We start from the raw sequence: 18,191 nt of genomic DNA, 5'->3' as shown, positions 1-18,191 counted from the left end.
TCCTAAAAAAAGAGAAAAAAAAACTTGAAACCTAGAGCTGAGCGATGATTCATTTCTTGCAGTTGCTCGAATCGAAATTCGCGGAAGAGTTGGTATTCCTTCAAAAAACAAAGAACCATTAGCCCGCGACGGCCACGCGAGTTCGTTCGAGGGACCCTTGCCGGCGTTGAAATGTTTATGGTTTCGGTTGGCTTTCACGACCCCGGGGGGATTCGTTGCCGCCGAAGGCCCTTCCTGAGTTATGGGCCCCAGCAGCAGCGGCAGCCGCCAGGAACCCCAGGATCTGTATTTTATTACCTTCGCGCGCAGCGACCCGAAAAAAAAACACGTAGAGACCCCCGTTTAATCTCCGACCTGCATCTGCGGGTTTGGCCCCGAGGAACCCCCGAAGAAGATGAATGGAAATCCTCAAGGATAGGGCCGTAAATCAGTTTCAGAGTGATTCGCGAGGACGGTGCAAAAATAGAGCAGACTTGGCACTCAAACCGTGAGAAACCCCTTGCCGTCCATGGCACTTACGTCAGCGGACCTTGTCGCAACGCCACAGCAGGTCACTTGCTGTAAATTAGAGTCTCTCTCGCGGTTGGTGTTCCGTTTCGGGAGAGATACGCGGCGTTGATTTACAAGATCTGATGTCTGCGGCCCAGTTCCGATAATGGTCACGTCGTCGACGACCTCTCCCGGGTGTACTTGGTACAACAGACATTGATCTGCGGGTGCGAGCGCACACACGCGATATGGACTGTGGCGGGACGTGAAAGTGTGACCGCAGCGTGTAGGCGCTCGGAATTGGGACGCTGCAGCTGCAGGCTGCAGGTTGACCGAAATTGGTGGATTTGTATATATGGTCATTGCAAGTGGCGGGGCATTAAGCTTCTGGAATATGGCAGGTTGTGATCTCATTGGTTCGAGGAGGTGTTAAAATTTTTTTTTGAAAAATTGGCCCCAGCAAAAAAATGCTTTCCTTCTCGCAACGCCATTTGAGATGAGCGATGAGAGATGAGAGATGAGAGACGAGAAGATGAGATCATGAGAAGATGAGAAGATGAGAAGATGAAGAGATGAGAAGATGAGAAGATGAGAAGATGAGAAAATGTGAAGATGAGAAGATGAGAAGATGAGAAGACGAGAAGATGAGAAGATGAGAAGATGAGAAGATGAGAAGATGAGAAGATGAGAAGATGAGAAGATGAGAAGATGAGAAGATGAGAAGATGAGAAGATGAGAAGATGAGAAGATGAGAAGATGAGAAGATGAGAAGATGAGAAGATGAAAAGGTGATAGAAGAGTAGATGAACGTAAGAATACTAGGAGCTGGACATCATGGAATAATGGGTGAGAAAATAAAAGGATGATTTGGAAATATAATGAAAAATTTCGTTGGCTTAACCTCGGCCAATTTCGAAACACATCTGGTCCCACACTGTATCCACTAAAAAGTCACCCAAACCGCAAATTAGCAAGCTCGAAAAATGCGCCAGGATTTATGTTCCCCTCTCTAAATGATCTTTTAATTGTTTTTCAAACCTGACCGCAGAGCCTCACCAGACCACAAATTTAAAAAACGACCCACTTTCAGCTGCAAACAAAATCATTAGCTGCGCGCCGTCCACTTCCCAGAAATCCGCAAAAGTTGCAGTTGCAATTTAGAGCAAACCCGTAAATTTAGTCATCCAAATCATTTTCATCCCCGCCATCGTGTGCCGCCTAATGATTTAATCTGAAATTCGATCCTTTCCAGGCGGGGGGACCTCCGTTTATGGCCAAGAGACCCAAGACACGTCTCGTGCGAATTTCCTCACGCGAAGCGGATCACGCGGGGATTTCTGCGGAATGGGTCCTTAATTGCATCCGCAGCCGGGGCCCGGCCCAGACGAAGGCCACAAATAGAATCATTCATTTTCTAAGGAACTTGGCGTTTAGCGTTTTCTCGATTGGTTTTGATGATTTATGAAAGTTTCTCGTGAAGTTTTATACCTTTATGATGATTATGGTTTCGTGTGTGAGCGCCGCCGACTTGGAAGGATGAAGAGCGTGTTCAAGGACCCACACGACCCGGGATCGGGAATATGCAATCTGCCAGAGCAAACAGCCTCTATTGGTCCATAAAATGTGCTTTTGATGAGGCTCCCTGGATGACTGTGGGCTCAGTGATGAGATTTTTGTTGAATTTGCTTAGGTAATATTCTCGTTAAACGTTTTCAAAGGTGAGATTTTGCCATCCCTGTCCGGGCGTGTGATCCCGGCTAAGTCGAAGAGCGTCAGGCAATTAACATCTGATTTTATGTCCGGGAATCCGACGCAACCGCGCAGTATGGCGTTTATTTCGAAAGGTGAAGGACAAAACTGCAGCTGCAGATTTCTGGTATCGTCTGGGACCACAAGAATGGCGACTGCAGGATGCATGTTGCATGCTGCACGGACGCCATTTGGCTTTGCCGGACCCGCAAGTCACGATTGAGTGATTATCAGCTAACTAACGGGTCGTTTTGTATCGGTAATGGATGTTGCTTTATCTTGGAGGGAACATGTCGTTAAACAAAGTTAGGATGTCGTCAAAGTCGTTCTGCTGATTTTATTCAGTTATTTTATGGCAAACTATAAATTTGCTCATCTCTCATCTCTCATCTCTCATCTCTCATCTCTCATCTCTCATCTCTCATCTCTCATCTCTCATCTCTCATCTCTCATCTCTCATCTCTCATCTCTCATCTCTCATCTCTCATCTCTCATCTCTCATCTCTCATCTCTCATCTCTCATCTCTCATCTCTCATCTCTCATCTCTCATCTCTCATCTCTCATCTCTCATCTCTCATCTCTCATCTCTCATCTCTCATCTCTCATCTCTCATCTCTCATCTCTCATCTCTCATCTCTCATCTCTCATCTCTCATCTCTCATCTCTCATCTCTCATCTCTCATCTCTCATCTCTCATCTCTCATCTCTCATCTCTCATCTCTCATCTCTCATCTCTCTCTCTCATCTCTCATCTCTCATCTCTCATCTCTCATCTCTCATCTCTCATCTCTCATCTCTCATCTCTCATCTCTCATCTCTCATCTCTCATCTCTCATCTCTCATCTCTCATCTCTCATCTCTCTCATCTCTCATCTCTCATCTCTCATCTCTCATCTCTCATCTCTCATCTCTCATCTCTCTCTCATCTCTCATCTCTCATCTCTCATCTCTCATCTCTCATCTCTCATCTCTCATCTCTCATCTCTCATCTCTCATCTCTCATCTCTCATCTCTCATCTCTCATCTCTCATCTCTCATCTCTCATCTCTCATCTCTCATCTCTCAACTCTCATTCTAATGCCAATTTCATTGAAATTTCTTCATTTTTGAATGGGAGCCAACCATCCGTTCACTGTTTAACCTCTGAAGATCTCTACTTTATTAGTCAATACCGGCGCCCTCCCAAGAAGCCTGCAGTTCAACGAAAGGGAGGAATGTTAGTCCTATAGTTGAAGTTGCAGACTAATCAAGCACAAAGTTTTTTGCAATATACTTGTTGATACCGCTTGAGACCGTTGAATCCATAGCATCTCCTTCAAGCATCACGTGATTAATTTTTTTTGGGTTAGTAAGATAAGGTATTGGCTTTTCGATGCCTCCCGAGCTACGATGCTATGGTGAGGACTTTCATAACAGACCCGTCGGCGAGCCTTCCGAGCAACGATGCTATGGGAAGGTCTTTCTGGTTAACACACAAAATCACTCACACACAGTTATTTTGCTCCACTATTAACTCAACGATCCAAATTGTCAGTGCGTCTTTCGTTCAGTATATAGAAATGGCTTTTTCACCGCAAAAAATAAAAACTTATTCGGAAAATTTAAACACAATCCACCCGATGCCGTGCCTTCCGATCAACGATGATATAGGAAGGGCTTTGAAAATCACAAAAGAAATCACTTTTCACTCCAAATATTTTTTACGACCACGCGCTCCCTTTGCCAATTATGCACTGATCTCTTCATTTTTGAATTTGCTGATTATTTGAAAAAAGTGTTTGCTACCAAATGGTTAGGCGAACCGCTTCTAATTTTTATGAAAAAAAAAAAAAAAGAACCGCTTCTAAAACTATAAAAAGGATAATTATTTTAACTCCATCATCCAAAATTCCCCGATTACAATCAAACCCGACTACTTGCGTTTTGTTTCACCGTCCAAGTTCCCAACCCCAAAACCCTTTTATTTCGCTGCGATCTTGACAGACATCTTGAAACGCATTCAACCATGTTCCCAACTGGCGAGGCACCCCGCCATCAACTCATCAAACGTCACCCGGGCGCACCATGTGTGATGCCTTCGCGCGCGCACAATCGTCATCGGGCGGGCGGCTCACCGAATCCGGCCAAACACCAAATTAGGCAAAACGCGGTGGCCACCACTTCCAGGGCTGCAGTGGATGCCTGGGAATTGCACATTGTCAGTTGGTTGATTGGTTGTCTGCTGCTGCTTCTGCCAACCGCGCACGTCAGAGTCACAATGAAAAGAGTGCATTCTTACAGGTTCTGACCGTTTGACTGACACCGTGAAGTTGGTGTTTGAGGCACGGAGAGATTTTCACTTGAAGAAAATTAGTCATACATTTAGATAATAGCCAAAGCCCAATGATTCAAGACTAACAAGTTAATTCTGTAATTACAATTATTGTTCGATGTTCATTGTTCATTGTTCAATGTGCAATGTTCAATGTTCAATGTTCAATGTTCAATGTTCAATGTTCAATGTTCAATGTTCAATGTTCAATGTTCAATGTTCAATGTTCAATGTTCAATGTTCAATGTTCAATGTTCAATGTTCAATGTTCAATGTTCAATGTTCAATGTTCAATGTTCAATGTTCAATGTTCAATGTTCAATGTTCAATGTTCAATGTTCAATGTTCAATGTTCAATGTTCAATGTTCAATGTTCAATGTTCAATGTTCAATGTTCAATGTTCAATGTTCAATGTTCAATGTTCAATGTTCCATTCCTAGTCCAAAGTAAAAACTTGTAGACTTTTTCTGAAAAATTTTATAAGTTTTTTCTTTCCGTGCACCCAGAACCACTTTGCTCGCGCAAACAGTATCACGTCTTTTGCATCTCTGCGCGAAAACTTTTCAGTGGCAATCACTCGGCGCACACACTTCTTTCGTATTATTTTCATTTTCTTTAATTTCCCTGTAGCCACCACAAAATATGTATAAAAAAAAGTAATTCCAACCAGCATCCCAGCATGGCCTGCAAGCAGGCGGAATGTTGCGTCAAATAAGGGAGGCAATCAATATTATTCAATCTTGAAGGTTTTTTTTCAGTGTTGCGCTTGTCCTACAGTCCACACGTGTCCCCGAGACCGTCCACAAGATGACAGCTCCCCAGCCTTTGCCAAGTCAAATCGATTTGTGGCCATTACCCGACTGATTGTGTGGGATTCTGCATGCAAGTGCATCGATTCGTTGTTTACTCACTGGGTTGGAGAGAATGTGGTTTTAGTGGAACTGATGAAAAATTGTTCAAAATATCTTTAGAGATTAATTTTTAAAATTCAGCAACAAGTAAATCTAAACATAGGTTGAGACACAAACCCCGAAAAACGCAAAAAATATCAACCAAATGTTTTTCAAAGTGCACACTTGCCACAGTATCTACCCAGACCTGCTGGCAGTCATGGCGGACCACAAAGAGCCATTTCTGAATTGTTTATTTATTTGTTTAAATTGAATTACACCCATCATTGATGCCACGATGCACATGATGAGAGAATGACTTGGACGCCGGTCGTCGCCGCCATCAACGCAAAAAAAGATTGGATCACCACCGTCAGAGCAGGCGGCATTGTGACCGATTTGGGAATGACCATACTGGAATCGATGGATGGAGCCGCGCCACCAAAGTGCATTCAGCAAAGACGGATACGGACGTGCATCTGCCGTGGCTGGCTGACTTTCCACTTCCAGTTTGTGCGTCGTCGTACGGCGTGGTCATTGGTCATGCACTTGAAAATTAGGGTGGTGCAGAATTATTTGTCAAATTAACAAAACCGTGAAGAACGTAAAAACGTGATCAGTTTCAAAACACAAACTGTGAACCACCCTACCGTCCACCCAGAAGGTCGCGTGTTGCCACTGGTCCGCGCTGATCGGTAATGCATTCAAGGGCCCCCAACCAGCTCCTCAGACATGTGCGCGGGTGTGAATTTGTCTAGCCATCGCCGGTGCATCCGATTGTCGCGTCTACCCTTATGCCTCTAATTGGGCACGGTATTGAGACGTCAATATCTTGAAATATGAGAGCAAAGCCAGGGTTGGCGTGTCGTCGCGGTTGTGGACTACTTAACCGCTTATCTGCCACCTCCTCCCTGGTCGGGAGACCCGCGTCGGATCGCGTGGCCACCGGCTTTCAACCCGCGTGAGACCTCAACACGTCTTTATTCCAAGAGTGTTAATCCTTCGGTCACGAAACCTCAACAAATCATCAAGTCCGAGGGGAGTGCGAGGGAGGAACTCGATTGATTCGCGCGCGCGCGCACTCTCGTCACCGAGCCTTAAGCCGATTAGTGGAGTTTGGGGGCAGCGGGTGTTATTACATGAACACTTGAAACTTTTGGGGGGTTTGGAGACTCTAAAAGAACTGCTTTGGAGGAATTTTCTCAGCAAAAATCATTTGAGCAGGATGATTTTACTTCATTTTTGGGAATTTAGGTTTGTGAAGTTCAAGGCTTAGGTAAAAAATTTGCCAAAAATAATGTAAAAAAAAAATCATGGCGTCAACTTTGGCTGTGCTTTCTACAATTTTTTTTAAATATTTTATAATATCAATCATTTTTCTAATGTCCTAGAATATGCCTCTACGCATGTTTCCACAATTTGAATCATAATGGTAACATTTTTTTAACAGAAAATGTGAAAAATAAAGAAACTTGAATAAGTGTGTGCTTGTAAAAATGGAAGAAAACTCAAATGCATAGGCTGGTAGGACAAAACATATAATATCAGAAACAAATATAAGCTAAACAGTTAGAATCGCATTTACATATAGTGCCTTTTCCCAACTGAGCAATTCTCTACGAAATCGGCCGATTTCGACTATTTTTTGTATTTTTTTTATTTGGCTCAAACTTTGTGGGGGCCTTCCCTATGACCAAAGAAGCTATTTTGGTTCACCCATACAAGTCTCCATACAATTTTGGCAGCTGTCCATACAAAAATGTTTCGTAAATATTTAAACAACTGTAGCTTTTGAGTGACTTTTCTGATCAATTTGGTGTCTTGGGCAAAGTTGTGGATATTGTTGAGGAGTATTGAGAAAAAAAGATTTTTATTTATTTATTTTTTTTTTCATGCTTATTTTTTGATTTTCTAGTTTTTTATATATGTTTTAGGAGACAAAAATCCGCAGCTTTTGCACTATAGAGAGTTTTGAATTTAAAAAAAAATGACTTGATTTTTGAAAGTAAAATTGAATTTGCAACCGAAAAGTATTTTACAGACTTTTTGATCAAGGGCTCCGTTTTCCGTTTTGATTTTTTTGAAAAATCGTACCTTCCATTTCATTAGGGCATATAATTTTTGTAAACAAGGGTGTATCTAACTCACATCTTATATTACACTACTCGACAAAACAAAACTTGTGTCAAGGGATTGACGATATCTCATCGGTTCCTCAGAGAAAAGGCATCCCCGAATCCGATGCAATCGACAGAATTTGATTTTATGTCCACGCGGACTGACGAGAAGCTGGTAAATTTTTTAACATAAAAAAATCGAACAATTTAAAAAACTTGCGTCTCCTCCCAACTATATGAGCCATCTACAAAAATATGGAGGCGCCTGGTGCATAGCCATTTCCTTTAAGCACAACGGAAACAACCAATACAAATGTATAAAAAGTTGTCAAGTTCGGGGGGTCCACAGCTAGCATTTTTTGTACGATTATAAAAATAAATATTAAAAGTTTAAAATTAAAATATTTGAAAAACATTTTTTTTAAATATATTTGTTTACTAAAATTTTATGTTTCTCAAGAACTATGGGTACTTCGGGATGTCCATGGTAATCCAAGGACTCCCTAGAGTTAAGATCTACGAGTCTACCGCCGTAACAAGCAAGAGGTCGTCGGATTTTGACCCCGGATTATGTGCGTATAGCATCAGTGGATATGGTAGACTACTATATGAATGTAATGGGATGTACATGGTCATCCAAGGACTCCCTGGAGTTAAGATCTACGAGTCTACCGCCGTAACAAGCAAGAGGTCGTCGGATTTTGACCCCGGATCATGTGAGTATAGCATCAGTGGATATGGTAGACTACTATATGAATGTAATGGGATGTACATGGTCATCCAAGGACTCCCTGGAGTTAAGATCTACGAGTCTACCGCCGTAACAAGCAAGAGGTCGTCGGATTTTGACCCCGAATCATGTGCGTATAGCACCAGTGGATATGGTAGACTACTATATGAATGTAATGGGATGTCCATGGTCATCCAAGGACTCCCTGGAGTTAAGATCTACGAGTCTAGCGCCGTAACAAGCAAGAGGTCGTCGGATTTTGACCCCGGATCATGTGCGTATAGCATCAGTGGATATGGTAGACTACTATATGAATGTAATGGGATGTACATGGTCATCCAAGGACTCCTGGAGTTAAGATCTACGAGTCTACCGCCGTAACAAGCAAGAGGTCGTCGGATTTTGACCCCGGATCATGTGCGTATAGCATCAGTGGATATGGTAGACTACTATATGAATGTAATGGGATGTCCATGGTCATCCAAGGACTCCCTGGAGTTAAGATCTACGAGTCTACCGCCGTAACAAGCAAGAGGTCGTCGGATTTTGACCCCGGATCATGTGCGTATAGCACCAGTGGATATGGTAGACTACTATATGAATGTAATGGGATGTCCATGGTCATCTAAGGACTCCTGGAGTTAAGATCTACGAGTCTACCGCCGTAACAAGCAAGAGGTCGTCGGATTTTGACGCCGGATCATGTGAGTATAGCATCAGTGGATATGGTAGACTACTATATGAATGTAATGGGATGTACATGGTCATCCAAGGACTCCCTGGAGTTAAGATCTACGAGTCTACCGCCGTAACAAGCAAGAGGTCGTCGGATTTTGACCCCGGATCATGTGCGTATAGCATCAGTGGATATGGTAGACTACTATATGAATGTAATGGGATGTACATGGTCAACCAAGGACTCCCTGGAGTTAAGATCTACGAGTCTACCGCCGTAACAAGCAAGAGGTCGTCGGATTTTGACCCCGGATCATGTGCGTATAGCATCAGTGGATATGGTAGACTACTATATGAATGTAATGGGATGTACATGGTCAACCAAGGACTCCCTGGAGTTAAGATCTACGAGTCTACCGCCGTAACAAGCAAGAGGTCGTCGGATTTTGACCCCGGATCATGTGCGTATAGCACCAGTGGATATGGTAGACTACTATATGAATGTAATGGGATGTCCATGGTCATCCAAGGACTCCCTGGAGTTAAGATCTACGAGTCTAGCGCCGTAACAAGCAAGAGGTCGTCGGATTTTGACCCCGGATCATGTGCGTATAGCATCAGTGGATATGGTAGACTACTATATGAATGTAATGGGATGTCCATGGTCATCCAAGGACTCCCTGGAGTTAAGATCTACGAGTCTACCGCCGTAACAAGCAAGAGGTCGTCGGATTTTGACCCCGGATCATGTGCGTATAGCATCAGTGGATATGGTAGACTACTATATGAATGTAATGGGATGTCCATGGTCATCCAAGGACTCCCTGGAGTTAAGATCTACGAGTCTACCGCCGTAACAAGCAAGAGGTCGTCGGATTTTGACCCCGGATCATGTGCGTATAGCACCAGTGGATATGGTAGACTACTATATGAATGTAATGGGATGTCCATGGTCATCTAAGGACTCCCTGGAGTTAAGATCTACGAGTCTACCGCCGTAACAAGCAAGAGGTCGTCGGATTTTGACGCCGGATCATGTGAGTATAGCATCAGTGGATATGGTAGACTACTATATGAATGTAATGGGATGTCCATGGTCATCTAAGCACTCCCTGGAGTTAAGATCTACGAGTCTAGCGCCGTAACAAGCAAGAGGTCGTCGGATTTTGACCCCGGATCATGTGCGTATAGCATCAGTAGATATGGTAGACTACTATATGAATGTAATGGGATGTCCATGGTCATCCAAGGACTCCCTGGAGTTAAGATCTACGAGTCTACCGCCGTAACAAACAAGAGGTCATCGGCTTTTGACCCCGGATCATGTGCGTATAGCATCAGTGGATATGGTAGACTGCTATATAAATGTGTTGGGCTCCCTGGAGTTAAGATCTACGAGTCTACCGCCGTAACAAAAAAGAGGTCGCCGTTTGGCTAAAGTGGTAAGCAAGGACTTTTGTTCATCGTTCAAACTTAAATATTTCGATAACTTTACATCGATTGTAGATCTTAACTCCAGGGAGTCCTTGGATGACCATGTACATCCCATTACATTCATATAGTAGTCTACCATATCCACTGATGCTATACTCACATGATCCGGGGTCAAAATCCGACGACCTCTTGCTTGTTACGGCAGTAGACTCGTAGATCTTAACTCCAGGGAGTCCTTGGATGCCCATGTACATCCCATTACATTCATATAGTAGTCTACCATATCCACTGATGCTATACTCACATGATCCGGGGTCAAAATCCGACGACCTCTTGCTTATTACGGCGGTAGACTCGTAGATCTTAAATCCAGGGAGTCCTTGGATGACCATGTACATCCCATTACATTCATATAGTAGTCTACCATATCCACTGATGCTATACGCACATGATCCGGGGTCAAAATCCGACGACCTCTTGCTTGTTACGGCGGTAGACTCGTAGATCTTAACTCCAGGGAGTCCTTAGATGACCATGGACATCCCATTACATTCATATAGTAGTCTACCATATCCACTGGTGCTATACGCACATGATCCGGGGTCAAAATCCGACGACCTCTTGCTTGTTACGGCGGTAGACTCGTAGATCTTAACTCCAGGGAGTCCTTGGATGATCATGTACATCCCATTACATTCATATAGTAGTCTACCATATCCACTGATGCTATACGCACATAATCCGGGGTCAAAATCCGACGACCTCTTGCTTGTTACGGCGGTAGACTCGTAGATCTTAACTCTAGGGAGTCCTTGGATGACCATGTACATCCCATTACATTCATATAGTAGTCTACCATATCCACTGATGCTATACGCACATGATCCGGGGTCAAAATCCGACGACCTCTTGCTTGTTACGGCGGTAGACTCGTAGATCTTAACTCCAGGGAGTCCTTGGATGACCATGTACATCCCATTACATTCATATAGTAGTCTACCATATCCACTGATGCTATACGCACATAATCCGGGGTCAAAATCCGACGACCTCTTGCTTGTTACGGCGGTAGACTCATAGATCTTAACTCTAGGGAGTCCTTGGATGACCATGTACATCCCATTACATTCATATAGTAGTCTACCATATCCACTGATGCTATACGCACATAATCCGGGGTCAAAATCCGACGACCTCTTGCTTGTTACGGCGGTAGACTCATAGATCTTAACTCTAGGGAGTCCTTGGATTACCATGGACATCCCGAAGTACCCATAGTTCTTGAGAAACATAAAATTTTAGTAAACAAATATATTTAAAAAAAATGTTTTTCAAATATTTTAATTTTAAACTTTTAATATTTATTTTTATAATCGTACAAAAATGCTAGCTGTGGACCCCGAACTTGACAACTTTTTATACATTTGTATTGGTTGTTTCCGTTGTGCTTAAAGGAAATGGCTATGCACCAGGCGCCTCCATATTTTTGTAGATGGCTCATATAGTTGGGAGGAGACGCAAGTTTTTTTTAAATTGTTCGATTTTTTTATGTTAAAAAATTTACCAGCTTCTCGTCAGTCCGCGTGGACATAAAATCAAATTCTGTCGAATGCATCGGATTCGGGGATGCCTTTTCTCTGAGGAACCGATGAGATATCGTCAATCCCTTGACACAAGTTTTGTTTTGTCGAGTAGTGTTATTTGTCATTTGAGTGTCTACAAAAGTTATATGACTTTTTTAAAAGTTAAGCTCCAAATATTCAACATGAAAAAATAAATTCAGAATTTTTTGTACGTCAAAATTGGCTCAAAGTGACTTACTAAACACGGAAAAAAATCAATACAATGAGCATTGAGGGTTAAAAAAACACTTACGACAAAACATTTTTCCTAGTTATCGCGAACGAGATGTTTAAATGTGGGGTTAGTTAATTATTAATGTTTTATGTTTATTTGGAATTCAAGAAAATTTAGTTCAATTGAACTCTTCGTTAAAAAAACTCACTAATTCAAAAAAACGCATCATTTTTGGTAAAACTATTTTTTTATAAATCAGTTTGACTTCTTTTTCACATACAACAATATCCACATAAATTAATGTGAAATATTAAAGAGGAAGCATTACAGCATCAAATTTGAAATCTCTAAAAGTTATAATAGTTATATAAGTTCGTTATAAACTTAAAATTGGCGGCAAAAAGTTAGAAAAAAAATAATTACAAATCACGGTTTAAATATTTGAATGAAAAAGTGTGCAACATGTACTTTGATGTATTGACGATTTTTTTTGCGAGAAAAAAGCTTTTGCGGTGCTGTAAATTTGAGTTTCATAATGATTCCAAATATTGTTAAACGAGCCCAAACTAAATGATCGTCAGTACAGACTGTTCCAGTTAAGCGAACTGTGTCAAAGAATTACTTTACATTTAATATTTGTTAAAAAAAATCCAGGAAAATAAAATATTCTTTTCAAAAACTTAGTATAATAATTATGAGCATGAAATGTTATCGTAATTGAGCAATTCCAGCCCAAAACAGAATTTTATTTTGGCGAATTTAAAACTATTATATCGTTATAAAAATACAAGTATTTTTATTACATTTATTGACTATCAAAATTGTAATGTTAAATTTGAAGGTTTGGCCAAGATTTTCATTGCTTATTTTTTGGTCTATTTGTTTCAAAAATCCTCTCAAAATATGCATAATGGTTCGACACTACATAAAATAAAAACATTTCTTTAAACCGTAAAAAGTGGTCTAAACGTCCAAATTTAACATGAGCACGAAATTTTATCAAAATTGAGTAATTACAGAACAGATTTTTTTTCTGCGAATTTTAAACAATTAGGTACATCCCTTTTCCCATATGTTTTCCTTTGACTTTTTAAACTTTTAAAATCAAAAAATCTCAAAGCATTCTAGTGCATTTTTGTGGTAAGCTTGTTCAATGTCCTACACGCTTGTGATCTGGCAATGCTTTTATGAGCTTAGGATACCATTTCTACAATGTTATATTGGTATCAGTAATGATCGGGTACAACTGATTGTTTAAGAGATTACAACTCAAGATTCAAAAGAGAGTCAAAATCGGGACATATGCCGATCTATATGTTTAAGTAAAAAGCAAAGCAATCCACTTTAACGACCCCCTGGTCTTTTGTGGGCTCTGTTGCAAGTTTCTGCTCATTTCTAGGCGTCCGAAGGTTATGTGTGGCGAGTCACCCAAAACCTCTTTTGCGCAAATGGACCGACGTTTTACTTCCCCATCCGATAGAAGGCTTTTACTGTTTAGGTATTACAAGTAAATACTTGTTGATTTTTGATGTATTTTCCCAAGATTTTTCCATTTTTTTAATACACAAAACTGAAGTCAACTTCAGCCTGAACTTTGATTTCTTCTTAAATCAGCCAAAATCCCCCGATCGCCAGATCCGGTTCCTCCGTTAATCCACTTGAACTTGACAAAAAACAAGCCTGATGCCTTTTCGCGGCCTACCTTAATGAACCCATGCCATTGAATTCAATAACTTCTTCCCCGGTCTCCCGCGGCCAGCCATTCCGCGGGAGTCGACTTCACCGCGCACAGATCATAAATTATGACAAGGACCTGCCCAGATCGTCAGATTTGTACCCGACGCGACCCCGCGATCCATTGTTTCGCGGTTCCGTTTGAAGTCCCCCGCGAACCGATTTCATAATTTATCAATGTTCTGCCGCCCGAATCCCCAACTTTGGGCGCGCAGGTGAAAATCTTGATCCGGTGGAGATTTGGCCATTTTTTTTTGTCGGTTGTTTTCGAGGGGGTGCTTTTTGAAGATTCAATTACTAGTCGCCGCAGGAGATTGTCGGTAATTGATTTTTGCTTCTGCATTCTTGCGCTTTTTTTGCGACTCGGTTGAACAATTTTGAATTGAATGCACAACAGGGCAAAGTCAGGAATCTGAGAACCGAAAAGCTCAATCAGTTCCACGGTCTGTGCGCGTCGGAGATCAGGGTTTCGATCTCTGAACCGGGCCAGTCGGGTTCAAGAGGTTCGTGCACGGTGTGGCCTCGGACCTTGGTCGTAGTTGCTGCTGAATATCTCCCCCATCGGAGCGCATGAGGGCGAAGAAAATTGCCAAGGTCACCTGCGGAATTCAACTGCCGGCCTCGCGCTAGAATGATTGACCAGCGGATCACGAACGCCGAGAAGACAGCGACGGTGGCGGCATGATTGGATCTGAACGGTGGATATTTCGTGGAGGAGGTAACCTTGGCCGGATCACGATCCGTCCTGCACATGCTGGTCAAATTTTAAAAATGAGGGTGGAATTCTTAAAAGTTTTAGGGTAACCATAAGAACTATATGAACTTGCATGCAAGTTTCTGCCTAGAATACAATACCTTACTACTTTTTAGTTTTTTTAAACTTGCCGAAGTGTAACCCCGATTGTGATGAAGTATCATTCAAGTTTGCCGAAGAGCGAAACTCGATTCACTCCAAGGCCAAAGGCCTAAACGTCGATCAACCTCGACTCATTTTAGCTTCTTCAACGCAATCAACCTCAAAGTGTGAGTGTTGAGCCAAGTCGCATTCTTTCCCAACTTTGTGCAGATTACGATAATGAATTAATGGATAAACAGTGTACACACACAAACACACGCAGTCGGTTTCCCCGTGAAGTTGCCGAATCTTCACAAATTGACCCGGCCAAACTCCGGGGCACATTTTTTGTTTTGGTTTATGATCCGGCCGCCGCCGCCGCCGCGGTATCGTTGATCTGTCAAAGCGCGTGGTTTCCACACGCCAGCCGCGCGCACGGCCTGCTTCGACTACTAGCCGCGCCAGCGTGGTTTTGCTCTCTTCGTTTTCTTATCTGAATCTGATTGGCGGCGTGTTTATTAGCGCGCTTTCGAGTGCTTCTCAAACTGCTTGCTGGCTGCTGTTGTTGTCTGTTCTTCCTCCACACTTCCTTGCCGCCTGGTATTCTTATCGGAGTTCGACCTGTGTGTGGACTGACGGTCGGTGTGCGCTGTGTGCTTCTGCCGCTGCTGTGCTGAAATCGACGATATTTGAGCAAGGGAAGCTCTGCTAGAGACCGTACGGCAGGTAATTATGCCGGGCGCGTAGCTATAAATAGTTACAAACGGCAAGGGATGATGTACTAAAAGTAAATGTGAAGCAGAGTGGCGCAGTGGAAGCGTGCTGGGCCCATAACCCAGAGGTCCGTAGATCGAAACTACGCTCTGCTAAGCAAGTGGGATTCTTTTTTGAGGGAAGTTCACGCATATATAAAATAGCATGCGACGGCTTGGAATTTAAATAAGAATGGGAACAACACCATTATCAAGCCTCGATGGCGCAGTAGGCAGCGCGTAAGTCTCATAATCTTAAGGTCGTGAGTTCGATCCTCACTCGGGGCATGTCCTTTTTTGCGTGTTGTTCAATTAAAAAACGGCTTTGATAACCTTGGTTGTTTGCCCTTACTCCCCTCACGACTTAGGTCAGAGTCGGGAGAAATAAATTAACAAAAAATTCTAGACGTCGAATGAATGAAAAATAATTCCGTATTAACTTTTCAATTGGGCAAATCCGTAGATGTAAACAAGAGGCCTTTCCCTTTTTTACTCAACGTGAATTGTCACTAGAGCAAGCAGGATAGACTGTTTTTTTACATCTACAGATTCGCCCCATTGAAAAGATAATATTACGGAATTATGTACTATCATTTCCTTTTAAAACATAAATTTTGAATTTGGGTCTGTGCATTTTAAAATCAATGTTAAAATAAATTATGAAATCTGTATTTTAAAACGTGTGAAAAATTATGCTTAAGAGGCAGTTTTTGTAAATATTGCTCGGTTTGTTCTAGAGGTCGTATTGAGGTGCTCCGATTTGGATGAAACTTTCAGCGATATTTTTATGTTTTTTCTACCTCAAACTTCAAAGCCCGTTTTACCCCACTTCCCTTTGTCGTAGAGGGCTCATATTTGGCATGAGTTCATCTCATGCCTCGATACGATCTGTTACACATTGGTGAAAAAATCGCTCTTAAAATACTGTTCTCAGATAAGTTGAATTTAATTAAAATTAAATATAGATGTTCAATTAACATTTTGATGACATTTTATCATTCTAACAAAAAAATAAAAAAATAAATAAAAATAAATAAATGTCAATATCAGTCATTTGATTAGACATAAAATATTAAAAACAAAATCATTGTTGTTCGTGTATTATAATTTATGAAACACGTTGTGAATTAGCTATGTTTGGATGAGTAAAACATTAAGTGAAATGTTATATTTTTCATTACTCTTTAACAGTTTATCGCGCAAAAACATTTATTTTATATATTTTTAAACGTAGATTTTTTTAATTAATTATTGTAACTAACTGTGCTTATTATAGAAAATTCTACTTGCTTAATAAAAGGCCAACATGACCGCAATTTTAAGGAAAAACTCTTAAATGTATTTTTTTGCAATTCCGTCGTGAAACTATTTACTTTTCCTGTCATTCTTTAACGACGAAATAGCCTACTTTTCTGTACCAAAAATAACAGAATCGAATAGCAACACTTTTCAAAATAAATGCTGAAAAGTTCTACTTTTCAGCACTGAAATGGGTGCTGAAAAGTGGAACTTTTTGTCACTTGTTTCGAAAAGTAACACTTTTCAACATTTTTTTATATTTAAACGATTTATTGACAAAATACATGAAAATTTGACTTAAAATTTCACTCAATGGGTGTTTTTCGGAATTGCAAAAAAATGTTGTATGGAACTCGTTGCAAAACTTGATTTTTCAGCACTCTTCGTATTTATCCAACTCGGTGAACCTCGTTGGATAAATGTACGACTCGTGCTGAAAAAATCCACTTTTTGCAACTTGTTGCATAAACTACTATTTTAAATTTGTTTTATTTTTTAAAACTCTATATTGTATTGTCAACAATTTTAAAATTGGATGACAATTGATTTCCTTTTAGAATCCAATAAAAACATTGTGAAAAAAATTTGCTAAAATTCAGCATTTATAAACTTGAGGAAACATTTGAGGAAGTTCATGTTTAAAAGGATTTATGGATTTTGATTCAACATGTTTAATTATAAAAGAATGGTTTCAGAGTTTTTTAGCGTTTGTAGGGAAAATTCTCGTATGTTTGGCAGGTTAAGCAATCGCTCCTAACTCCATCCAAATTGCTGATTTTCACTATTTAAACAACCTGTTTTGTAAAACTGTTGATAGAAACTTGCTAACTCACTTCTTATTAAGCCATTTATCACACGATTTCAGTTGAAAACGCTTTTTGTGAGCTGTAATTGAACATCAAAGTGCTGACTTGATTTTGAATATTACACCTTTTGACCATAAAGTTACTTATAAACTCAGAAACACGAAATTTATGTATTTCTGCTGAAATTTGTTGTATATTCGTGAAAGAATTGCAGATTAGGATTTAGAATTTTATATTTATCTTATTCAGTTCAAACATGTTCAGAATCAGTGAAAATCAATTCTATATCAACTACATGATCTGCACCTGTCAATTATTTCTCAACAGGTATGAAAATATTACTTGAGGTTGTTGCAACCGGAGTTGAGGGACAACAACTTCGAATATTTACATCGACTTTATGAATGTTGTCATTTTTCTATTAAAAGTTACTAACCAGCATTAAAATTAAGCTATTAAAATTTACTAACCAGCATTTTGTTTTTAACTGTGTACAAAAGGGCAAACACATTCTTCTAAAATAGCTTTTCTAAACCATAAACAACAACAAAGTCATCTCACAGCGATCATC

General features: G+C 40.8%; 2 non-coding genes across 2 annotated transcripts; both read left to right on the top strand.

Moving 5' to 3' along the window:
- Nucleotides 1–15,560: 15,560 nt before the first annotated feature.
- Trnam-cau lies at nt 15,561–15,632 on the top strand. Its single transcript has one exon. It is a non-coding gene; the product is annotated as a tRNA-Met (tRNA).
- Nucleotides 15,633–15,730: 98 nt separating this feature from the next.
- On the top strand, nt 15,731–15,803 carry Trnam-cau. Its single transcript has one exon. It is a non-coding gene; the product is annotated as a tRNA-Met (tRNA).
- The last annotated feature ends 2,388 nt before the right edge of the window (nt 15,804–18,191 follow it).

This window comes from Culex quinquefasciatus, chromosome 3, assembly GCF_015732765.1.
Source record: "Culex quinquefasciatus strain JHB chromosome 3, VPISU_Cqui_1.0_pri_paternal, whole genome shotgun sequence".
NCBI lineage: Eukaryota > Metazoa > Arthropoda > Insecta > Diptera > Culicidae > Culex > Culex quinquefasciatus.
This window is presented reverse-complemented; position numbering and strand designations above follow the sequence as displayed.